A 5,498-nucleotide genomic window follows, 5' to 3' on the forward strand; every position below is an offset into this window, starting at 1 on the left:
TAGATCAAAAGCAAGAGGAGAGCTTTTGGATCATATGCCAACCAAGCTAATGCTGACTTCTGTTAAGGGAAAACTTAGATGATTATGGTTATCACTGAAAGCCCAAACTTCCATTACAGAGGTGATCCCATTCAAAATGAGGGGTGGTGGATGAGGTGACATTATTGAGCTGCCATGAATGTGAACATGGTGATGAAATATTCATTCCAAACCTTCCACAAGGAAGATGGTTGTCTGCCACTGCTAATTAGTGCTGAATTTTGGAGGATTAGGGAAGTTGATCCATTATGAGATTTGAAAATCCTTACCCGTTTTCATCCCTTACCTCTCTTCCCTCAGCTTCTCAGATGATAAAAAGGCGTTTAAAAGTGACATAGCATCTCTTTATCATGCAAATAGGAATATGAAACGTGAATAAAAATTAAATCACGAGTTATAAATTAAAGAAAAATAAAAACATTAAAATTGTTTTGAAAACTCCACTTTTCCCTGAGGAAATGAAGCTTGCAAATGTGTTCCTTTTTCTTTTAAGAAAATATTTTTTACAGATGCAGATGGGAAATCAGAAAATATATTCAAATGAATTTTGATTTTAAGCATATACAGCTTATTGTTTACTGCAGATATTCTGTGAGTTTGAAGAATATAAAGTCTCAGTTAAGATCCTGCAGAAATACAAAGCAGAATGAGATGTGGCAAAGAATGTGTCATTTAAAGTTTTGGTCAATCATCATTGTTACTTGTGCTCCACCAATTTTTCATGATCTAAACCCATGATTACTCGATTTAGTAAAACTATAGGACCAGGACTGACACTGGATTCCCTCTTGACCAGGTCCATGTAACAAAATGATAAGCAAAGCAATATCAGGTCTCAGACCACACTTCCAAGAGCTAAATTAAAACTCAGTATTGGGGTGCCTGGGTGGCTCAGTCGGTTAAGTGTCTGCCTTCAGCTCACGTCATGATCTCGGGGTCCTGTGATTGAGCCCCATGTCAGGCTCTCTGCTCAGTGGGAAGCTTGCTTCTCACTCCCCCTCTGTCTGCCACTCCCCCTGCTCGTGTTCTCTCTCTTGCTCTCTCTCTCAGATAAAGAAATAAAATCTTAAAAAAAGAAACTCAGTATCTACCTGTCACATGCCAGTATTTAAGGAAATTTCTTTCCATTTAATTGCCTTGTGGCCTTATTAGTGAATTGAAGCCCATGGAATCATTTTTCAACTTCAAAAAATACACAGTGCTTTATGGAAGACTGACAGAAAAACCGAGACACACAAATGCCTCCAGCTAATTCAATAAAAGGTTGGCTACCACACAAGCTATAATAGAAGTATAAATACACTGTGGTTATAGGGTCATCCAACACCTCTGCTTTAACTAAGGCTCAGACGTTTGATGAAATTATGAAATTATTAAGCTGTATAAGGGTGTAAAAGAGCAGACAGTGGCTGGAGGCACAGAGACCAATTAGGATGCTGTTCCTTTATTCTAGGCCAGAGGTCATGAGCACCTGAATCTGGGAATACAACTTGAAGGAGAAAGGAGCCGATATGAGAATTATATGACAGGAAACTGGGGTTTGAGTAACTGGTTTGTTACCAGTCTAAGAAAAAGAATGGAGATGAAGGAAAGAATCATAAAATGGATCTAAAAATTTCTACATCTAGTCTTTAGAGTGATCAGACTTCGGAAATTTGACCAAAATACAATCTTTTCAGCCCTGAGAGGGACACCATCTTCTGTGAAAGCTCCAGACTGAGCGATCCTGTAGGCCGCTCCTCGCTTCTTGTAGGCCAGGCATCTCAAGTGAACCCATAATTTCATAGAAGTCCACTATGTTCCCGGTATGGGAGTAGGTACTTGGGGGAAACACATATTAAAGTCGAACCTATTCATTATCATGGACTGCCTGCAGTCTTTTAGAACTGATGGGTCTGCTATGCTCTGGCAGCAATTCTGCCCCCAGGGGAGGTCCAGAGCTCCAGAGCGATAGGTTCACAGGTGCCAAACAGGCTGCCCTTGTCAGTTTCACTTCCTCCTATAGATGCACCAAGCATTGTACTTCTTAGTCCTTTGGCAAGTAGTGAAACAGCATTCTAAGGCTTGAGGAAAGAGGATGAAGAAGTGGTCAGAATCATCCTGACTTCTCCAGTGCTCCTGCACTGGAATCATCCTCACCAAGACCAATGGTTTCTATCATTAAATCCAATGGACGCTTCTCGGTCCCTGTAGCAGTCAGGAGTGACAGAAATGGCAGAATGACAATTCTAACTGACCTCAGCAAAGAAAGGAAATTCATTGGTTCATAAAATTTAAAAGTCCCAGGTTTCCAGCTCTTTACCAGTTGTCCCAGTGAAATTCCTGGCATGGAGTCCCATTGCTCTGGTGGGCGCAAGGGGGTCACACACCGATTGTTTGCATCTGAGAACCACTGGGTGGGGTTCACACAACCCAAACCAGATGAACCAAGAGTAGGGGAGGCATGGTTTCCACAGGAAAACTAAAGCACTTTACCAGAAGCCGAAGGAATGAGTGCCTACCCATGTCAGTGTTTATTGGGTACAACTAGACAGAAACCTTAGACACACTGTTCCCTTGCCCTCTGATATTCTTTTTTCCACTCCAACTTCCCAGTCTTCCTCACGGGATGTACCAGATCCACTTTCACTTTGTCCTTTCAAAACTTCATTCTGTACTTTGGAAAGTTTTTCAGCCTTACAGTGATTTGCCTGGATTCCTAGCCATAGAGGCCCCAGTGAGACTCACATCATTTCAATATTTACAAAATTCCAGCCCTTGCCAACAGGGCCACAACACCTGACTGTCATCTGTCTCGGACCCCATGAGGGCTGGGCTTTGGCAAAGCTCCATTGTGCCCATTTGGAGGAAGAACTAGAGGTTCCATACTGAGACTTGAGAAAAACAGACCCACAAAGGCTCGTTTCCTCAATGGGTGACTGGAAGGGCTGGTTAGTAGAAATGCCGGGAAGTTAATGCACAGGAAGCGTGAGTGATTCATGAGAGGCAGGCAATGAGAAGGAGCAAGAAGTCTGCCTGACAGAGTTTTTCAAAGGCAACGTTTACACAGGGCCTCTCTCTTGAGACTGCATGACCAAACGCCAGGCCATGTTTTCTCATGAGGCTGTGACCACCTAGGTAATGCATTCCTGTGTGTTCGCTTTCCTGCCTTTCCTGCCTTATTCCTACTTTTGGCTTATTCTTACTGCCCTGCCGCAGCGCCCCCACACCCCTCCAGTAAAGTGTTAGCATGTTCCTTGCTTTGGCTTTGCTTCTTAGGGAACCTGGGTAAGACACAGGACTTTCTCCTCAGGTTTCCTCCTAGACCACTTGTCTTCTCACAACACACGTTCTGGAGAGATACCACCTATTCCTGAGGTTTCTGTGATATATGCACACACACACACACATACATACACACATATATTATATATATAAAATGATCACTATAATCTACAATCTGATGACTCCCAGACCTCCATCTCTATCTTAGGCTCCTCTCCTGAGCTCCAGTCCCACAGACCCAGCTCCTACTGGAGGTCCCTCCTGGGAGGGCTCACAGGAATTGCCAGCTAACATGCCTCGAACTTATCCATGTGCCAAACCCACACTACTCTTCCCTTGACATTTCCTCTTTTTGTTTTTGACATTTCCTTTCTTAGTAAATGGCACCACCATGTTTGCCTAAATCAGACACCTGGAACCACCTTGACCCCTCGCTGTCTCTCACTCCTCACTGTTCACATCGTTTCTCACCAGGCCTTGACAGTTCTATCTTCTCATCAACGTTATCCCACCCCCCCTGCTGTAACCTCTCCAAGCCATCATCCAGCCTCTCCTGCAGTCCTCCAGCCCATTCTTCAGAGAGCGATCCCTGTGAAATGCAAATCTCAAAAGCTCTTTGGTGTCCTTTTGCAAATATTCTTTGATGTTATGAAGTCTGCCTTTTATGCCCTACCTTCGACCTGTATGTTCAGGTTCATTTCTTGCCTCTCAACATTCTAGGTGATCTAGAGTCTAGCCCTATTGAACTTTTATTTCTTTGGGGGCCCGTGATCTTTTTCACCTTTGAGTCTTCACATAAGCTATTGCCTCTGCTTGGAGCAGTCTTGTCTCTCTTCACCTTGCTAATTTCTACTCATCTTTCAGGTTCCAGCCTAGCTCTCCCTTTCTCCAGGGAGGCCTCCTGGATCTTCACTCCTCCCCCCAGTTCGGGCTAGGTGTTCCTGCTATGGTCGCCACCACACCTGTACCCCTGTTCCCACTGTGTTCAGTTAGAGGGGTTGTTTAGGTGTCCTCCTTTCTGTATAGGGGTAGGGCCTCTGTCTGCCTTGCCCATAACTGCTTTACCCCAAACCTGGCACAGTGAGAGGCTTAAAAATATGTCTAATGTTTAAACACATTTGTGAATGTTTTGGTTTTCTCATTTTGTCCACTCTAGAACATCCAGTTTCCTTTCTCAAGAATTTCATAAAACTAGCATGTATCATCTTGCTTTTGCAGATTCTTTTAACATCTTCCATTACAGAATTGTATGAGGTAGAATTATAATGACTTTTAAGACACTAAGCTTTTAGCTAGATTATAACATCAATTATTAAAAGATATCACCTCATAGACGTGAATGAGATTGTTACTCCATGTTTCAAGGTTTGTTTGCTTTCTGTTTCACATTCTGGTTTTGTTGAAACATAGAACTTAAAATCTGTAGTCTTTTAAAAATTGAATTCAGTGCAAGTGACTAAATGAAACCCTTGCTTTTACTGTCTACCAGAGCCTGTCACTTGTGCTCAGAGAGCCCAGGAGACAAGTCGCATTTTTATATACTTATTTTATAGTACAGACATTTTACTTGTGGTTTTTTTTTACTTTTTATTTTGTGATTGGCTTAACCTAATATACCCTTAAAAGTTCTTTTTTCCTTGTAGTGTTTGTTTATCTTAGCATGATAATTATTTTATGCAGTGGTTTAAACCTGCTACTTAAAAGTGGCCAAAAGGCATTTTAAAACATTTCCAAAAAACACTTTTTCACTTAAAATAAGCAAGTCACCAGATTCTTTTAAAAAATATTTATGACACTATTTATTACACTATTAACATACATATTTTAAAAATTCCAATGCATAAATATTCTCTGTGCTATATAACATAATGTTTAGCACTAAGACTAATTTCTCTCTAATAATAAATTCAGTTCATATAAATTATTAATTTTCAGTGTCCTAAAATGTTCCTTAAACTTAACTAATATAAACTGAAGTAGGGGTAGAGATAAAGGAGTTGAAATAGAGAACAATTCAGCTCTAAAACTGGTTTTAGATTGGGATTCCCTAAGGAGAAGTTGTAAAATTTCTTATATATCTGTGCTGAAATTTCTATTTCAATTTTAATATGTACACATAACTCAATTTTTAAATTTTCATTTTTTAAAGATTTTATTTATTTATTTCAGAAAGAGAGTGTGCACAAGAGTGGGGT

The sequence above is a fragment of the Leptonychotes weddellii genome, chromosome 4 (assembly GCF_054177405.1).
Source record: "Leptonychotes weddellii isolate Sample4059 chromosome 4, ASM5417740v2, whole genome shotgun sequence".
In the NCBI taxonomy this organism is placed as follows: Eukaryota; Metazoa; Chordata; class Mammalia; order Carnivora; family Phocidae; genus Leptonychotes; species Leptonychotes weddellii.